This window comes from Tupaia chinensis, unplaced genomic scaffold, assembly GCF_000334495.1.
Source record: "Tupaia chinensis unplaced genomic scaffold, TupChi_1.0 Scaffold000322_1, whole genome shotgun sequence".
NCBI lineage: Eukaryota > Metazoa > Chordata > Mammalia > Scandentia > Tupaiidae > Tupaia > Tupaia belangeri.
In genome coordinates this window covers 2292586-2314018 of record NW_006159816.1, presented here as the reverse complement: position 1 = coordinate 2314018, position 21433 = coordinate 2292586, and the positions used below count along the sequence as shown (strand labels likewise).

Below are 21433 nucleotides of genomic sequence, written 5' to 3'. Positions count from 1 at the left end.
TTTTCTTTTTCCCCATTATAATATGTTCTTTTTTTTTTTTTTTTCTTGTCAGCATGAGGTTCTTTTCCATATGGAAACTCAGAATCCTTGACTCATGATGGTTACACCAATAAGATTTTTCTATCTGTGATGCGTGGTCTTCTTTCAAGATAATAAAGTACGTAAAATCCTCATATTATCTATCTACATATCTATCTATATCTATCTATCTATATATCCTATATACTCTAAGCTGTATTTAATTACTCAGAGCTAGTCGCATGGCCTTCCTAACTGTAAGACATATAGTGAGTCTCTCATGTGCTAGGAATGAGAGAAGAACTCTGGTTCTTCTCATAGGCAAGAATTATTGATTTTGTATATGATTGGATAACCAAACTCTTGCCTTGGTATCCTTGGTTTCAGTCTCGTCTTCTTTACCCCTTCAACTTACATTGAGATTTTTTTTTTCCTAAGCACTCCATTAACTAGTCCAGAAGCAGATACTTTCCTAGTGCAGGTACCTCTCCCAATCATCGCAGCAATAGCTCTCTCTTGGTAACTTGGTTCTCCTGATTTCCCTGGAATAGAAAGAAATAGAACAATAGCTCACGAATTAGAAATCAGAACAATGGCCCAGTGCTCTAAATTCTTGTGTATACATGGAGAGAATTAACGTAAAAGATAGATTAGGGATGGACTATTTAGGAGTGGACAACCATGAGATATATGTTTATAATTTATCATTAGTATGAAAGCAAAATAGGATCTACCATCTCCCTCCCCAAAGGTTTCATGTCAACCTCCTTGGGATCTTATTCTTCCTTTCCTGGTTGCTTTGGATGTTTATTTTATTTTGTGTGCTTTCTTCCACCTACGTACAATTATTAAGAAGGAGAAGAAGACCATATGGTATCAATTGTCGTAGGCCTCCAAATCTTTCAACATTTTTCTAAATGGACCTCTGTGACTTACCGAGATATTTCACTATCTACAAGTAGACACTAAATGTGGTGAGTAGGAAGAGATGATAACAATTTAGATGAGACTCTGTTAAAAGTGTATAGAAATATAATTTGTTCATCGAATGGGCACGTGACCTATTGGTCCACCTTAGGATTGTAAGGTTAGTTCAGTACGCACCTGGGACCTGCTTTCCAGGCAATCACATCCCCTAGAGAGAAAGAAACCAGAGTCCTTACCAGTTTTACTAAGAAAGAAAATAAAGAAAAACTATCACAGGAGATAAAGGCTACCTGCCGCCTGAGAAGAAGCTCTCATTTGAGCAAAGAGCACAATGTAGTCCAAAGGTGCCCAAATGCCAGCTTCCAACGTAGTCCACATATGGAATAAAGACATTTCCTCTTTGCTTGATATGTTGAGTTATGGACTTTCTCTTCATTCTCTCTTCTATATCTACAGCTGAACCTGGGACCCTTTATTTTTAAAAACTCCTCCATCCCCACTGCACATCTTGGGAGCACTCCTCTGCCTCCCCTTAGGAGGTCTACAAACAATAATAGACTGCTTCATGTGTGTAGTTTGGCCCTCACTGTAAGAAACCTGTACAATATGTTTTTAAAATTTGAATTAACTCTTAATGTTATGGTTTGAATAATGCTTTGTACCCCCAAAATTTATGTTTTGAAATTTTATCTTACTGAGAGATTATTGGATGTCTCCAAAATGTTCCTATGTTGAGATTTGTCACATTATAAAGATGTTAAGTGAAAACTTAATCCCCTCAAGGTGTATCAAGGTAGGGCCTTTGGATGTGATAATGTCATTAGGCTGGGGCTCCCAAGAGTTCTGGTGTGTATGTAATGAGAGGAATTGAAGTAGGCAGAGTCACATGGATATAAGAGCAGAACAAGGAGAAACTTACGGACAACTGCTCTGCTCAAGATCCTCCCCTTGGCCATGTTGTAGCTTCACCAGAAGTTAGCCCTTGGACCAAACCACAAGCTAAATAAACCTCTATTTCTTTATAAATTACCCCATCTGAGGTATTTCTGTTAACAACATAGTAACAGAATGGGATAATATTTTAAAAACAGGAGATTTCATATAAAATCCATGATGCCTGACTTATCACTGGGACTGAATTCTCACATGGTAACTTTTGGCTAGAGCCAAGTAGCCCCTGCTCCTTTTAAAGGATACAAGATGCTTCTAATACTCTATTTCTCCATGTCCCATTTTCTTATTAACATTGAAATTTGACATTTAATTTAATATTTGTCTTAATGTTTTTCTTGGGCTTAAGAAGTAAGTGGCATATTTTTAACTTTCAAAATGTTTTACTTACTCATTTTTCCAATTTAGTCCCTTTAGAGATTTTTAACTTGCAACCTCTGACTAGCAGAGCCAAGTTTAGTTCAGGCATAAAAGTCAGATGGACTTTCTGGACATATTTTGTTTTTCCTTTAAGGCTGAAATTCAGGTATCAGTTTAGAGAAAGTCAGTCTAGGAGGTTGCTTAGTGTGGCTGCAGTCTAGGAAAAAGGAATCTTGAAGGAACTCATGTGACCCAGTCCAATGTGTTAAGATAGGCAGGGGTGTGGAATTAAGACCTGTGTAGTGTGCATTTAACAAAGGAATTATTCATGTCTGATTTGCTAGGGCTGTAGGTATCATCTAACAAAGAGAAATACGACCCAAAATGGTCTAACCAAAAAGGAGATGTGTTGGCTCAGTAACTGAAAATTGCAAAAGTTGGTCTGGCTTTAGATACAGTTAGACTAGGGTTCCATCAATAGGAGACTTCATCTGTCTTTTGGCTCTGTGCTCTCTGACTCCACTCTCAGACAGCCAATCTACCTCATGGTCACAAAGTAGTTGCCAGTATTCTCAGGCCTATGTCCTTTCAGCTCAACATCCATCAGAGAGAGTCTTATCATTTCCTAATAAAAGTCTAATTGCCTCCCACTAGCTTTGCTTGGTACAGATTGATCCCAGTTTCCATAGCCTGGAAGATGTCAATCAGATACCAGGTTGGATGTTCTACCAAAAGAAAAAATAGCTGAGAGTGGGGGAAATGTAATCCCTCAGATGGATATCAGGGTTTAGTTACCAAGAGAGTAGTGAATGGATGATGTCTAATATCAGTAGCCAATTTCAACTATGCCTGGGTAACTCGTTAAAAATCAAATTCCCACTGCCCAGATATTCTATTCATTAGGTGTGGAGCTTAGCCTAGGAATCGTATTTAACAAGATCCTCAGGGATTCTGATGCAAGAAGTCATTAATTCCAATTCTGTGAAACACTTTGAAACTGCAGTTTCTTATTACGGCTCACAATAAATTGATAATTATGTGTCAGGTACCATTTTGTGTTTTATAAGCATTATTTCAAATCATCTTTAAATAACTCCATGAAGTAGATACCATTATTATTTCCATTTTTGTTTGAGGAAGTGGAGCTTAACAAGTTTAGCAATTCACCTCGTAATACATATGTAGCCAATGGCCAAGTCAGGATTAAAACCTAGTGTTGTCTGATTGCAAAGTTAATGTTCCTATTCTGCTTTAATGCATATAATACTTTACATTTCTATGTGTACCATTGATTTAAAGATAAGTTTTGAATCTGAGAGCTTGATCCTGATAATTTTTTAGCATGAACAACAGATAATTTGCTGACACTCACTGGTATGGATCACTGTGTTAGCAAAGTCAAATCAAATAACCATGTGTTATTTCTGCTCCACAATATACTACTATATATTGCTTTAGGCAAGTTACATCAACTTTCTGAACCTCGTTTTTCCCTTGTAAGGAGAAAGATTATTGATTTAATTTCACAAGGTTGACATAAGAAGCAAACAAAGAAGTGCCAAGATTGTGTCTGTCCTTGTTAGCATGGAGACAAATAACTCAGTTCTTGTCTTCTTGGAAGAAAGAATTCAGCCAAGAAACATACTATGTATGTGGAATAACATTATAGCAGGGTGAAATGAAAGTACAAATCAAGGAAATACGAAAGTATACCCCTGAGCGGATTGGTTCTGAAGGTGGATACCAGCGTTGAGGTTTCTGAGCTGTGTGATTTTATATCTCGGCTCCTCACCTTTTATCTCAGTACAGGGTCAGACGGTCCTTGTTATAAAAATTTCGCAATAGCTGATACAAATAAAATGTTAATGAGCTAGAGGTTACTTGAGGGTATCCAAGTATGGTACTAAAGCATGCTCCAAGTTACCTAAGGTCCCTTCAAGTTATGTAAACTCCCCAGCTTCAGTACTGAGCATACTCCAAGTTATACAAGCTCCTCAGTGCCGCCATCTCCAGGAGCCTGATGTTGCCAGCCACAAAACTATATAAAAGGCAGTTTGGGGTGTTTCCCATGGACGGTGTCCTTCCCTTCCTGCTCATATCTGACTGACTACCTACCTTAATATCCTTGTTAAAGATTGATTTGCTTTTACCTGTACATTACATCATAAATGATCTAGCAATGATTTCTTTTCCTATCACCTTGTTACTGTTACTGCTCCATTAAGAGTTTGACTGTGGATCATTACCCTCCGCCTAGGCTCCAACCAATTCTGATCTGCTTACAATCTGCCAGCCAGGCATTTGAGATGCTTGTGACAGCTGATATTGCTGTTTGAGAGAGGTGTTCAGAAGTGAAAAAAAGAAAAAAAAAAAAAAAAACAGGAAAAGAACAAAGATTTAGTAAGTGATCATTATGTGGCAGGAATAGTTCAGGAAATACTTTGCTGAGTGTTTAAAACAGTGTTTCATTGTGGATGAAGACTTTGAAGCTTGGAGAAATTATTTGCCCAAGGTCACTCTGACAAAAAGATAGAAGATCCAGATTCTGAGTCCCTGCTTTATTCCAGTGACTTCACAGTCTGTGAGATTTTTCTATGCATGTTGCTTTCTGGTTAAAGGAAAGCTCATGTCATGTATACAAAATATTCACCTGATGCTGACTGTACTTGAATGAACTTAATTAGTGAAAACCTCAGTGTATATGGCATTTTTATGCTCAAAACCAGAATAGAAGAAATTGTAGAATGTGAAAAGGAACACTGACGATTTCATTCATAAATGTTGCAATACTCAATACGAGAGATGTATTGATTATGACAATGATAAACATATCCTTTAAAAACAGTTCTTGTTGACTTTTGTTTTTAATCACAAGGCTAGAAATAAAGTTCAACTTAATCAAATGCTAAAGTGATAAGTTCTCTAACAAGGAAAACATACCAGGTTGTGAATGCATATCAAGTTTTTTTCTTTTTCCTGATAAGAGAAAACCTGAGATTCTCATCTGGGTGAGCACAGATTTTTATTAAAGAAATGTAATAAATGTATGGCGAAGGTACAGGCTTTGCAAAGTTGCCTTTCTCATTTGCTTTGCACTCAATTCATTCAGATGACTAGGAAAATTCACTGGAATAGGAAGAAAAAAATCACTGCAGTTCCAAAACTTGATCAATTATCTAAAAGAAACTGAATATATGCAGTTCATTTTATCATTCCAAGTCAGTTATCACTGTTCTTTCTGAGACTTCGTGAGGGAATTAATTCTTCAGATTTTCCTAAACTACCCAGAGTTCAAATAGCCTATTTTTTCTTTCCAGCAGCTGACAATATTCTGAAAATGGCAGTAACTATTTTTCTATCTCTATATAAGCCACTCTCACCTGGAAGCAATACTAACATTCCTTTTAGGTAATAGTTTTCAAATGTTGATGAAAAAAATTGTCTTCATTATGCAACATTAAGTAGCTAGAAATAAGTTACACATTCTCAAAATGATTAGAAAATAGTTTCAATATTTTAGCAAGGTAATTACAGGATGCTGCACTAATACTATGCGTAAAATACAGCCCAATCTCTGATTTTGAAGAGTAATTACTCCACAAATGTGTCCCCCCAATTCCTCTGAAAGTTACTCTATAAATGAAAATTTTTTTTTCCCTCTGGAGATGGAATTATAAATGACAGTTCTGTTTCCAGATTAACCCATCGAAGCCTAGCCATTAACACCCAGTATGAGAATGCTGGCTGTTGGAAGGAGGGAGAAGAGGACAGGAAACTATTCCTTTTTAGGCACCAAACTAGCTTTACATAAAGCTGTCATTGAGGCAAGGATTTTCTTTGCTATTACTATTCTTTTTTCTTTTCTGTTCCTACTCGTCTCCTCAATCCACCTTCTAACTCTCCTCTCTCCACCACTAAGGATTTTGTGACCATATTCTGCCTCAACAGGGATCCTGCCAGAACTGGGCTAGATCCCAGTAATTCTGGACTCAGGATGTCACTCACTTGAAAATCATAACCTTCGTTCTTCTAATAAAACTAATCTATGTGATATTAAATCTTTAACCTTCCTGAAAATATACACCTTAAATCCAATCCAAACCCTACTATTGTGTTTCTCCAACATTACCGTGCTTAGGATCATCACTTGATTAATACTGTAGGAAATGCAGATTCCCAGGCTCTGCCCATTCTGACTGAGCAGATCCAGAATTAAGGGCCAGAAATTGGCTTTTTCAACAAAGAACACAGATGTTAGTGATTCAGTAGTTCACTGAAGCAAACTTTTGAGAATAACTACTTTTATCAATGGAAAAAATAGAAAAATAAAACATTTAGATAGAAGAAGTGATCTCTTTCTCTTGTCCTCCCCTTCGTAGCCTCCTCTACCTCACTCCTACACTCTTCCTCTTGAGGAGATGGCACTGAAATTTTTTATACAAGGACTCTGCTCCTCGAATGGATAAGCTGTCCCTGTTTAATTCAATGTGTCTTCTAAAATCATCATGTTTTAATTTCAAGTTTTTTTCACCATGGCTCCATGACAGTCAAGTGGGCACAGGTGTGGGTGGAGGGGAATACATGTAGTAAGCTGTATGTTTATAATCAGGAGAACACCCACATGATACCCCTACCTACTCGTCGGCCGCATACATTACCCCTTTACTCCACCCCTACCCCCCATAAATTCTACTCTTGAGGGCTGCTGTACTTGGCAATGAAAGAAGTGTTCTGGTGTTGGGGTGACACCATTGAAAAGGTGAGAAAGACACTGTTTAGTAAACTATGATTAAAAGATATTCACGGGTATTTATGTCTCTGGAACTGCTTTTAAAAGCCTACACTAGACCATATTTTTTTCTAAAATTATGTGGACTAAGTACAGTAGAATTCCTGTCTACCCAGAACCTCAGAATATGACTTTATTTGGAAGTAAGGGCTTTGTAGGCCTAATTATAAGTTTAATTATAATTGTAATGTAATATAATTATAAAAGAATTGATATTGAATAGTCGCAACATAGCCTTTTGGTGGAAGTTTAATTCAATCTTATTTTTTTCTCCCAGTTTCCATGCCAACTTTAAGTTCCTTTCAGAGAAAATGAATGTGGTGTCTGTATATGCGTGTGTGTGTGTGTGTGTGTGTGTGTGTGCGTGTGTGTGTGAGTCTGTGTGGCAAAGCTACAACCATCAAAGTGATGGTCAGCATCTAATATAAGAGGTGAGAAAGGAGCCACTGACTGCAACACTGGTTCCTAAACATCGTTTAAAACCAAAGTCCAAGTGACTGATAGTCTTTGTTCATGTTTGTTTTGAGCTGTGCTGTCATATTCAGCATGGCTGATCCCTAGTAGGAATAGCAATGGCAACTGGGCAGAGGGGCAGAGGAGTAAATGGGAAAAGGCTGAACATATCAATGTTTTTGCTTGACAAATAAATTGATTTAAGCATTCTCCAAAATATTGCAGCTTATTTATGTGTTTTTTTCTTGTTTCCAAGAATATGTCACTTTTGTTTTAAAGTCTAGGTTATTAAACAGGAAAGCCTAATTAATATACTGAAAAAAGTATTCTTTACCTCCTCAAATGCCCAAGAAAATATTCTTAGCTGTACAACTTGTGACTCACAAATAAAGTCAAGGACAAACAACTAAAACTTCCGCTCAGATATAATGAAGCATAAAATGACACATTAGAATAAAAATTCCAGGGACCAGATGTTGATGCAGTGTTCTGCAGACAATCCATAGGGGAAGGTTCTTGGTTCAAATCCAGAAACCTCCATGAGTGTGTCAGGGAGTACCCAATATCCATGACCCATAGCTGGCTGAAGACGGAGGTGGATCACAGCATGAAAACTCTGCTTGGGGTAATGTGTGTGTGTGTGTCTCTCTCTCTCTCATTCTGTCTCTCTCACTCAAGGAGAAAATAAAGAAACTTAAATAAATAAATAAAATACATTGAGAGAACGTGTCCTTTTGAAACTAAGAATATAACGTAAAAATTGTATTAAAATGTCAGATAAAAATATAAAACACATATTCACATGTTTACAGACAATAAATATGTTGTTGTAGAGGTTATTTTTCTTTATGTGAGTCTTTGCTGTTCCTAAATGTTACAATATCTCCTAATCATTTCTTATGAAAATGATTTGTTGATAGTTTGACGTAAAATCATTTTCAGAAAGAACTGCATCTGGACTTAAAGATTTAGTACCTCCTGTAGGCTTTTGTGGCAAAATTGAAATGTATGTTGCTTTGAGTTACGCTCACAAAAAATTTTAGACCTCTATGTTTCTTAACATGTCATGTGTTTTATGTCATCTGAATGTATTTTTTTACTATACTGTCAATAACTGGAAAACATCAGATGTTCCTCAACTTTTTCCAAATTTTGAAGAAATTTGTTTATACTCCAAAAAAGGTAAGGGGAGTATTTAGGGGCCAGCAACTGGCATAGTGGTTTAGGTATTGGACTCCCACATGGCCAACTATGGTTAAACCCCTGGACCTAGAGGCTTGAGACTCACACTGGGCACATGTGTATACATGCCCAAAATCCCAGGAGGAAAATAGAAGAGAAGGGGAAAGGGCTGCCATTCTCGGGGGGGTGGGGGGGGCAGGGAGTGTGATGTGTCACTTTCCCTCCCACTGCCCCTCTCTGGTGATCGCACTATAATAAAAACCTAAAAACGAGTAAATAATTTATAGTTACAAAGCCCAAAGGAACTATTCATGGCTCTCTACTCCTCAGTGTTATTTAAGAAAATAATAAAGTGGCCAAACATGGTGGCACAGATGCAATACAAAGCTCTAAAATGCTGAGGTCATATGAGAAGGTCCAGGGTTTGTGTCCAGATTCTCCCTGCACACACCGGGCTCAGTGTATACATGCCCATGACTGACGCTCTCTGAGGCTGAGGGGAGGGTTGTGGCACGAAGAACCTGTTGAGGGTATCTCTCTGTATCTCTCTGTCTGTCCCTTTCTCAGAAGAAATAAATACTTTAAAAAAAAGTAGATGTTGTTTTCAACTATTTTATTTAACACATAGGTATGTCATATTTTGTCTGCAAATCTATTTTTCTTATTTTTCTTGATTTTAATGTTGTAATTATGTCAAAGGTATACACTCACTCATGTGTTTTTAAAATATGCATAAGAAATAATACATTATGTGCAGTAGGATACAAAAAATTAATAGTAATTTTATTTTTCTCCCTAAATAACAGGAAATGGTTCCAATTATTTTTTAGAGCAGGACATTTGGTGCAGATAATGTTGCTATAGCAACTTTAGAACAAGGCTTAATTTGGGCTAGGGCGAGTGTACCCACTTGTTTTAAATTCATCATCCACTCTAATACAGCATGTACTTGTAGAGCTGCACTTACAGACACTACAGCAGGAGGGCCTATGTGGCAAGTTGTTGAGGGGTACCTTGCCTCAAACTTCCACTGGCATTCACAGCACTTATTCAGAGCTTTTATCACAGTACCAAGAGTTATCGTGTTTATTAGAAAAAAAAATAAAACCTCACTCCAATTTTGCTCAAGATTAAAAGCTTTGAAAATCAATTTGATCTTAACAAGTCTCTGAAAATATTTTGACATTAAAATACACTTTACCATCTAGTGTTAATCTTTATGAAACATTACAAAGGAGATATTTATTCCATTTGTCTGTTTTAAAAAAGTTTATACTGCATGTGCTTGTTTCCTCTGTAATAATATCACATACCTATAAGATTCTTGTCAGTATTTGCACATATTTAGGATCAAGATGATTTTAAGGGCCAGTTGTAATGGTGCTTCTCGGGATGAGACCACATGGGAGGCCAAAATCTGTCCATCCTAAAGGCTGGCTGCAGAGGCATGCACACCTGTACTTCCAGCATCTCAGGAGACTAAGGCAGGAGGATCATGAGCTTGAGGCTTGTCCAGGCAAATATAGTGAGATCCTGTCCTGGAAAGAGCCAAGAAAGGGCCAGTAGGTGGCGTGGTGGTTAGCATGCTGAACTTTCACATGGACCTGGAAGCTTGCTTCCTCACATTCTCTCTTTCTCTCTCTGTCTCTCTCTGGTGAGTATACATGTCCTATGACAAATTCAAAATAATAATAATAAATAGATTTTTCTTTTTATCCTAAAAAAAGAAAAAGCCAAGTACGAGACAGCACATGTAGTCCCAGCGAGAGACCTTCAGACAGGAGGATCACAAGGGCAAGACCCTGTCTTTTAAAATAAATAAATAAATAAGATGACTTCAGATGCAAAGACATGAGTTCATCTGTTATTGCATTACTGACAGAAATACCTGAGGCTGAGTGATGTATAAATAGGGATTTATTGACACAATTCTGGCGGCTGGCAAATCCAAAGGTGTAGGCCTGGTACTGGGCTGTCAGAAGCAGAGGATGGCAGGTGCACACAAAGAGGAAGAGCTTTGGCAGTGCTCTCTTTTCTAACAACCACGTCTTACAAAAATGCACCCCTCAGAAGAGCTAGAATTCAGTGGGTCTTGCAAGACATCCTTAATCTAGTCTTGAGAATGTTGCCTTTAAGATTCAATCACTACAATTCATAACACATGGGATTTGTCCATTCTACAAAAGCATGCTAAAGTGTTCTGATGCTAAAGTTTCACTCTTTTTTTTTTTTTAAAGTTTTTTTTGTCATAAGGCATGGGTGCTCACCTGAGAGAAACAGAGACACAGTGAGAGGAAAATGAGAAACTACCCTCCAGGGAGAAGGGCCACACGACAATCCTCTCTCTTCTATTCTCTTCCCGGGATTCTGGGTACACATGTACATGTACCCAGTATGACCTCCAAACCACTGATCTGAGATCAAACCAAGCTGTCCATGTAAAAGTCCAGCATTGCAACCACCATGCCACCAACTGTCCCCTAAAATTTCACTGTTCTAGAGGCTAAAATCTTTTTTTTTTTTTTGGGGGAGAGGTTTTTGCTATAGGATGCGTGTGCTCGCCAGACAGACAGAGAGAGACAGAGAGAGAAAAAGCAAGAAATCACTCCCCAGGGGGATGGTCACACCACAGTCCCTTCTCCTCCATTCTCCTCTTGGGATCATGGGCGCGCACGCACACGCACCCAGCTTGAGTTTAAGCCACCGGGTCCAGGACTCGAACTGCGGTCTACTACGTGGGAGTCCAGCGACATAGCCATTATGCTAACTGCTGGTCCCGAGGCTAAAATCTTTAACTTATGGTACTAGAAAGATTCAGTTGCTGCAATAGAGGTGTTGCTTTTGAGGAAACAACTTCACACACCCATTTTTCTCTGCTTAAATTAATTTCCAGGTCATTTATGTTCAGATTCAGTTCAAATGTTAGCTGTTCTTCCACCAAACCTTCTCAATTTGCAATTCAAGCTTCCCTTTCCCCCATAGCACTGAATTTAAACTAGACCCTACTATTTCAAATATTTATTTGCATATCTGCCTCACTATTAGACAGAGAATTCCATGAGGAATACCCTCTTCACCTGGTGTTTTCTTCCCCCACACTGAAACAGCACCTGGTATGTAGCAGGTGCTACATGCAAATTCAAAAAACATTTGTTTTAATGAATCAATACACAGCTATTGACAAACTACCTTGAACCATAATAAGTATTATGGACTTAACATTTTCAAGGGGGCCATTAAAGCATATGTATCTATTATTTCCTGAAATGACACCTTAGAGTATAAGAGTACAAGGCAGTAAATGTCATTTGTAAAATGACTAAAACCAACAATAAGAATAATAAGCTATATAAGAGTTTAAGGGATAGTTCACTGGGGAGAACAGAGAAGGTTTTAAGGAAGGGAAAGATCTGAGCTAAACCATAAGTATAGTTGGGAATTGCATAAATAGAGAGTGTGGAAAAGTTATTTTAGAGAAGAGAATACACAAATGTGGCAGCTGTAAAGCTATCTGAAAGAGAGGAGATTCTTTACATTCCAGAAGAGTGTTTAAGACCAGGTGCTTTAGAAAAATGACTGTGGAAGACTGGGAGTTTTGGGACTCACAGCAAAAGGATTCTTGGGTCTGATTCAAGAATAAGAATAAGAAACAGAGTGTGCGGTAGCCTCACAATCTGCAAGCCTTCATGAGAAGCATTAGCAAGGCACAAGACTGCATTCCAAAGAAAAAAGATTCAGCAAAATTTCAGGAAATTATGAAAGAAAGCTCAAACATCACAGGAAGCCCACTTCACAGACTGATACCCAGATCATCTGAAACATCTCTATTTAGTCAAAGAGGAAAGACTCAGGAAGCAACTGAGGAAAGTTGACAAGCCTTTGTCAGAAAAATCAGTTGATCTGTTTTTGATTGAAAAACAACATAGCACTAACCAGTCTAGGTCTGAAGAGCAAGGCAGTGTTCACCAGCCTCAGCTGTACAGTGTAGCCAACCAGTTAATTCCATTACTATTGCAAAGAAAGCATCAAATCAAAAATCACAGGAAGAATATGAACAGGTACAAGCTAAGAATGCTGCTAAGAAACAAGAATGTGAGAGATGAAAACAAGAGCAAGAAGCAGCTCAGAAAATAAAATGGAAATATTTAAAACTTAGCAAAAAGACTAAAAAGGGCCAATCAAACTTGAGGTTACAAATGGAGTATCTTCTGCAAAAAACACAAGAAAAAATAAAGTAGACATTTTGTCTTTAAGGGTTAAATATCTGCAGACTGTTCATTGGGTTTTTTGTATATGTAGTGGATGACTTCTGACAATGAAATTTCTCAACATAAACTGGATTGCTAAATTATTCTACATATAAAATATCCAGCTATTTTTCTTTTAATAAGATTTTCTGTGTATTCTCTAAAACATGACAGTGAAAGTTATATAAAAAGGTACTAGATTGTACAGGCGAATGTTCCAGTGTTTAGACCTAGAATTGGTTCTGATATTTATCATTAACAATTTCCTTTTAGAACATTTTTTAAAACAATAAATAAAAATTTCATGAAGAAGTAGAATGTGAAATACTAAATTCTCAAATCCACTATTTCCCACAAAACTATATTTAATAAGCATTTCATTTCATACAGATATGTAGTGAAACAAGATATTCCAAAAAAGGTAAATTTACTTGACATAGCACAAGTTCCAGGCTTTTAATCTCCATTTTTTAAAATAAAGTTTATTTATGTATTTCTCCCATGAGAGAGAGAGTCACCTCTGCATGTCTTTAAGCTGTAGGCTCCTCCATCTCAGCCAAGCCAGATCACGGGCATGCTCAGGGAGGTCCCAGAATATGAACCCAGGACCTTTCTTTTTTTTTTTTAGGATCTTTCTCATGTGGGGCCTTCCTCACTGTGCTGCTGTCTGGTCTCTTCATTTCAAAGTTTAAATCTTTTCATTGATGTGACAAAAATAAAGCACACACACATAAATAACTACTTACATAAAAGTGAACTGAGCTAATGGTAGAGAAGAGATTTAAAGATCAACCCATGGTTCAAGAAAAATATTTTTTTAAAAATCGTGACAGAGGGAGGCTCTTAAATTTTGTATTATGCAATTCGGATATCCAAGAAAATAAATTTTCCATAATAAAAAGTATAGATGATTGACATGTTTGATCTAACATAGCCATTACATATCCTTACAAGAAGTTTTGGAAAACAGGTAATATTTAAAGAAATTACTAAGAAAAGAAAGTGATATGGGAGGCTGTAAATCTAATTTAATGAGATGTCAAGACATATAGCTTCGTATAAAAGACTAATTCTGAGGAGAAACAAATAAACATTATGTGGGAGTCAACTATTACAGTTAATGAAGATTGAATTTAGACTACGATGAAGAACACAGGTGAAGACATGACAAATAGAATAAATACAAAACCCTACTGTTTAAACTTTGAATTAGTAATTTGGGAGACTAAAACACACAATGGGTATGAAAAGCATCAATAAAATAGCATAAAAAAATCATGCACCAAAGTAAGAAATATTATGATTCTGTATCCAAAATAGCTAGTCTATTGCTAGGAGTAAGAAAAATAAAAAGTAGAGAACTTGGCTTTAACAGCATGATATTAAACCAATTATTTGATGTAAGGGCAGTGTAAAATGGGATGAATAATTCTATACTTTTGCCTCCCAAGAGCACTGAGGATTAATAGGATTACCACACAGACACATTTGATGTAAAAAGGTGATGAAGTTTCAATGGGAAAACATCTTTATTAAATAGGAAATATGTTTCATTTGAATATGAAATTTTCTAAACTTGGACTTTCCTAAGTTAGGGCTTTAGCAAAAGTCTTATTGCTATTTAAGAGGCTTTTACTTCTCTTTTAAAAAATAATCACAGGTCAGGGTGCTCTCTAAACTATCTGAGGCAAATAACTGTCCTTTCTGTCTTTTTCTTTTTATTAATTTTCTTTTTTAGTTCTACAGAAAATAGTTACTATGTTAACCAGAACATAATCCACTGTTTTACATCTCTTGTCATTTATGTTAGCCTTCATTTATTTGATAATAAAACTAGAATGGGATCTATAGAGGGCATCATTATAGTATAAAATGTATTTATTTACATACCATTTACAATATTCCAGGCACAGTGCTAAACAAACTCAATGTTAGTGTAGTAAACATGCACAGTAAAGTGCCTCATGAGATTCTAGTGTGCTTGTGCTATTTATCATATTGCCACTCAGTTCCAAGTCTACCCATCATTCCTTATTCTGAAAAATTAAAACTGAACCCTTGAAGTATTTTTCCTTCACAAATGTCACTAAGTTATGCTTTGTCAGTAGAGGCTGTTGGATGGACACTGAAGGAGAAGAAGGCTCTCCTTCCACAGCTGGGCTGCTCTTCTGGCTAGGCACCTGTAGGTCAGCATCTGGCTCCTACTGCCTGCACGGCTAAGAGCCCTAGTGACCAAACACTTTCCCCAGTACCGTCAGATAGCTTCACATCCAAGTGCCATTGGAAAGCACTTCCATACAGAGGGCCTTTCTGGTACCATCAGGAACCATTTTCCAAATTGCACTGGCTTTTCCTGAGTTCTGTGTCTCAGCCCTAAAGAATAGCCACTCCTGATTGACAGCAATTGCTGCGTTATGTGAGTTCTCATCACTGCTTGCTACTGATCTTCTGTTAACCCTCTTCTGTTAAAGTGAAGCATTCTTTCTATTCAACTTACTCTGAAAGTAACTGGGGTTTCTATCTCCCACTTAGAATCAGTGGCTTTATGAGGTAACAATTAATAAGCTCATTGTACCGGTACAAAAAGACTGAGAGGATAACCTTCCCAATACCATATAACTAGTAAGTGGAAGGACTGGAATTTTAATTTTGTTGTTGTTCTTGTTAAACTTCACAATCTAACTACTTAACCATCTATGTCCAGATTAAATGAAAAGTAGCTCCAGTTTATTCTCAGAAGCATCCTGATTTGTTTAATAAATTATATTACCTTCCAGAACTTCAATATTTTTACCAATCCAGAAGCTTTCTAAATCATGTCATTTAGGGATTGTACTACTATCCTCATCGTATTACAATATTTCTCATTTTTTTAAACCACCAGTTTTCAAGCCTTTTAACCTATTATTATGTTGGGTTTTTTTGTTTTTGTTTTTTTTTTTACTACCAGTGCTCCTGCCACCAAAGGAGTGGTGTTTTTCTTTACATCAACAATCACTTCTCAGTCCACCAGACACCAGCATGAGTTTGTGTGTGCCCAAAAATCTGAAGAGGAGACTGAAGGAAGAGGGATTGTGGCATGGCCATCCCTCAGGAGGGTGACTTCTCACTTTCCCTCTCTCTTTCTCTCTCTGGTGAGTACACATGCTCTCTGGCAAAAAACAAAAAACAAACAAACAAAAAACAAAACAAAACAAAAAAAAGAATGTTGACTTTATATCTTCAAGAAAAAAAAACAAAAAACTCTCCCATGTAAGCCAAGAATAAAGTTTCCTTATTAATGTGCTGAGAATTTTCAAAGCATTCCTAGGGTTCTTAAATACAATTTATTTTAGCTTTTACACGTGACAAAAAGTATTTAAATACCAATGAAGTTGCAATTCATTTTCCAAAGTTTATGAACCAAAAAAAAAAAAAATCAAATAATATATAGTAATCTTGTGGGAACCAGCAGTTAGCATAACAGCTATGTCGCTGGACTCCCACGTAGTCGACTGCGGTTCGCGTCCCGGACCCGGTGGCTTAGAACTCACGCCGGGCGCGTGTGCGTGCGTGCCCAAGATCCTGAGAGGAGAATGGAGGAGAAGGGATTGCAGCGTGACCATCCCCCCTGGGGGGTGATTTCTCACTCTCTGTCTCTATGTCTCTCTCTTTCTGTCTGGCAAGCGTACGCGCCCTATAAGGAAAATCTCTCCAAAAAAAAAAAAATATATATATAGTAATCTGGGAATGAGACAGTATGGCAAATAATAGACATTTAATTACTAACAAATTTTTTGAGTAGGTAGATACAAACATCATCTTTAATCACCCAACATGTTTACATAAATATTATGTAGTATAAGTATGTAAAATGTGCAATATATTGATGATTTTAAATTCCTATTTGGAATTAGAAAAGGCACCTTGAGAATATACCTTGTCATCTTCTAGATTGTATGGCTCATTTGTTTGAGTGGGAGTAAAAAGACTTACACTGGCCTTGATTCACCTAGCGTCTATCCTTGGACCAGCAACTGTGACTCGACACTCGGGTTTTGCCTGTAGGTGTCTCAATGAAGCTTTGGTTTACAGGAGCCGCCCCATCAGCTTATAGCTACTAGTGATGCCTGCCTCCCCGAAGATATTTAATATCCAGCACAGAGGCACCAAATGCCAGATAGCGAAAGCATACTAATGAATGCTGTAGAAGCAGGTTCAGGAAAGATTATAGAAATTGTTTACAGAAGGCTTAAAGCGGATGTTATATTAACTGCTCACATGGGTCTCATTTGATTGCTTCCAGAAATAAGATATTGTTTTTCATGTGATTATTCGGTACCGTTTGGTAATTTGGATTCTCTCCAAATAGTTCAGATATTCTCTACTCTTCCTAGAATCACAAGAGTTGGTTGATAGGATTGACTATGCCTTGAATGCTTCCCAGTGTGTCCCTAGTTCTCCTACTCATTGGAAAAATGCTTCACATGTTTCCCCTTAGTGAATGTTTGTCCTGATGAAAATGTGAGCGTTTACGTCTATGATTAGGCAACCTCATTTAGTAGTATATGTTTTTGAGCATGGGACCATAATATACCCTTAATAAAAAAATAAACGTGTATACAATGACAATACATGATGCCCCTCTTAGAGATACTTGTTTCTAGTGGAGTGTTTGTTCATAGAAATCTTTGCATATTTAGAGCTATTATTTCTCCAAATTACAATCAGCAATGTATAAGAGAAAATGCACAACCCATGCTTTAGATTATAGAGAGAATAATAAATTTAACACCATAGTGAGAGCTACTAAATTTATCTAAGGTAATGGAAAGGCATTGAATAAGATGTTAGCTAGAGTTGATATTGAAAACAGCAATATGTCTTTTTGTTCTCTGTAAAGAAATGGGTACTTTCTTGCTTATAGAAGGATTAGAGCTAGGGAAACCAGCTCTGTGTGCTTCTCTTCTGCCACCTTTTATTGAGGTGGCGAGAGTGTAACCTCCAGCCCATTTCTGCCCCCTTAGTCTGGTGCTCAGGTAGCACCAGGGGTTTTATGTTCAGTTATTTCCGTGTCAAAGCTTGGGCACCCCAAGTCTTTTAACTAGTGTTTAGTTGCAGGCAAATGATAAAGAAACATTTTTGCAGTACACAGTATTAGTAACAGTAGTATAGGGCTGAGAACTCTAAGGTGTGACTACTTAAGCTGTTAAAAGGGTTGAAATGAGCAACGAGCAATCGTTAAGTAATAACAACTTTTCGCAATTACTGGTTTCGCTGCCTTGGCTCTAACAAGCAAAATATTCTGTATCCCCTTACATTCCTTGTGATCTAGCCCATTCCCCATGAGATAGAGATTAATACTACAATACCAAGAAGGAAAATATGATTATAGCAGATTTTATTGTAATACCATTATTGATTTTTTGTCATAATAATGTAGAATGCACATTGCTTTACTTCAGTAAGTTTTTATTTTTCTACATTTTCCCTTAGAGAAATGAGAGCCAATATGTCTATAAAATTGCAACCTTGGTTCTGCAACTGGAAAGCCTATCAATTGTTTTAAAGTTACCCTTTAATCTGATTATAAAAGTAGACATAAACCATCATGACAATAGAATGTATACACCTAGTAGTATAAATTTTTCATCATTGGGCTTCTGTCTCAAGCTTTCCTTAATGTTTAAGGTATATCAGGACACACTGAGGGGTTTTTTTCCCTCATCTAGTCATTTTTATGTGTGGGGATGAAATGGATTCTGTAGAATTATAGATTTTGGATTTAAACAACCAAAAAGTAATGATGCCAGCCTTCTGCATACTAACTCACTTTAAAATAAAAAAAAACATATTTCAGTTAGTCTTATTAAAACAAAATGAAAAGCTTTTGTCTTCTTAAAGTTTTCTATCTTCCCATCATTGATTGCCATTTAAAAGATACATTTCCTTCTCACATTTTTGCTTGTTCCTTTGTCACTGTTAATACCATCCAACTTTATAATAAATGATTACTGAATATGTAGATTCAATTGTCTTCTGAAATTTTACATCCTAACACAAATATGATTCTTTGTTCATTCTTTTATTCCCTGTCTTCTCTCTCCCTTCAGACTGTTTTGTTGTTTCTCATGGCTATAAGTACTTTTTTTTTTTTTTTTTTTTTGGTATAGCAAAGCAAGGAGTTTATTAGCAAAGTGGGGAATTTATTAACAAAGTGAAAAGTTTATTAAAGGAGAGGGAAGGAAAATCAGAGCTCCCAAGAAGGGGGTGGTGGGCCAGAAAATGGGTTGCCAAGGAAAAACTGTGGTGAAGGGTTTTTATTTGGGTCAGGAAGGGATTTGTCCAGACTTATTCCAGGTGGAACTTGTGCATGCATTCCCCTCCTGGAAGGGCAGGATGCATGCTGGATGGGTCCAATTATTTTCCTCATTTTGGAATGGGTAGCAAGGTCAGGAGATTTTTTTGTCTTAGAAGCTGTTTGCCATGAAAACCATTATCTTCTTCCTGGAATGTGGTGGGGTGTGGAAAAAGCCTTTGTTTTAGGTCTAAGTCATGTTGCCTAGGTCAGTCACTGAACCATCACTGCCTCCATCTCAAAAAGCCATTTCATGATTCTATTTTGGACCTGTACACTAACTATATTTTTAGGGTCCCTGTCTCCTACCTCATTTCCCCCTCTGCAGAGGGATCCTTAACTGCTATTAGGGGCACAAGGGTCGAAGACTGTTCTGACTTCTTCCTACTGAAATTGGCCAATGATGGAGGGGACAGCAGTTAAGAATCCTCTACCAGAGGTCTATATGGAGGCCCATGCTAGAAGTCATGATGATGTTCACTGGAGACTTTGTCCCAACCACCATTTGTAGCTTGATGGATACTAAAAGAGAAGAGCATTTCATTACAATAATGATGTAATAGACAAAGGAATTTAGCTATTATAGGACTTAAAGTTAATACCCAGAATTGTGACTGACAGCATAATATTAGTACAACCAGCTTTAAAACAGTTATTAACAAAACACTAATTTTATCAAAGACTCTACCAATATGACTGAAGTCTTCAACAGCATGCTGTAGACTAGCAGTTTCTGTCCTTTTTCTTTACCTTAGCCATTTTCCTGAAGACAAGAAGTTCACCATACAAAATACTTTCTATGTTAAAATCTTCCCTTTTAACCTTTTTACTGAAACTAGATATATATTTTTTACCACTGTAACCTACTTTTTATGGCACTTTTGCTTACTATTATTTTCCCTTGTTTCTTTTTCTTTTGATTGTACTTTTAGAAATAACCTTAACCTCTGATTTAGACAGAATTTTTAAAAACTTTAATTCTTATTTGTCACTTTAAGGGTTACCTGAAGCTTATCCAGTGAGATTTCCAGATGTCCAAGGGGAACGCCTGGGGTCTCAGGCCCCACTAATCCTCAATTTCAGAGGCCAGCATGGACCCAGAAGTCCTGAACTCCTTATTTATACAGGGATAGTTTTCAAGTGTGTATTTCCCTTTTTAAAAAATTGTTGCCAGATGGTGTCTGTGTTTGCCAGAGAGAGAGACAGAGAGAGAGCACCATGCATGGAAATGGTCACATCATAATACCTTCTCCACTACTCTTTTGAGATTTGGGGCACATACACACACACACCTGGTATGTTTTTCAAGCCACCAGATCCAGGATTCAAACCCCACAATCTTCCATGTGGAATCTGACTGCCTTAACTACCACACTACCAGCTGACCCTCCATGTTTGTGACTGTATCTCATTTTATCTTCTTGCATATCCCACCTCCACTGTCAGACCCAGAGGGCTAAATGCCAACACCAAAGGTTTAACTTTGGTCTAATTGTGGGCCACAGATGGTTTTGGTGTCACCCTGAAAATAACAACTCAACAAAATTCCAGAATATCTGAGGGTAGTTGGACCAAATTGCCAACTGGAAGACAGAAAATCAGTTTACATACCAGAACAGGGTGTAACAACAGGAGGAAAGTTGGAACAGGTGTTGAGAAACTAAGTTTAGATGAGTAATAAGAATGGAATCCAGGTTAAAGATAGAGTCAGGAGAAACAGATGGAATAAGAGTTGAGCAGTAAGCAATGTTGAATAACTAGAGCAGAAATGGTGTCAGACCAGAAATGAGATACCCAAATCAATGCTCTGAATAAGGAAAGAGATTGGAATCCTGTACATTTGTAGTGAAGATTTCCCTTGAGGCTCAATGTCATTTTACTTGCCTAAGAAAAAGTTTGATTCTGAGGAGCTAGGAAATTTTATACTGTTCAATACACACAATTACATAATGTTCATTATACTCACTGGCTGTGAAAAACTTAACTGTGCCATATCACAGGTTTAAGTAAGGATTAAATGTATTGAGCATGTAGCACAATGCTCCTTAAAGATTAGCTTCAAAACAATAATAATTTAACTAATATGGAAAGGAACTTTAGTTTGTAAATTTTATCTTATTAGAGGAAGTTACTAAATGCTACCATTTCTACTACCTTAAGGTCTCTAAA

At 37.1% G+C, this 21433-nt stretch overlaps 1 pseudogene; it reads left to right on the top strand.

Annotated features, from left to right (window-relative positions):
* The first annotated feature begins 2058 nt into the window (after positions 1–2058).
* LOC102482952 (thyroid transcription factor 1-associated protein 26-like) lies at positions 2059–15147 on the top strand (annotated as a pseudogene).
* Positions 15148–21433: the final 6286 nt, after the last annotated feature.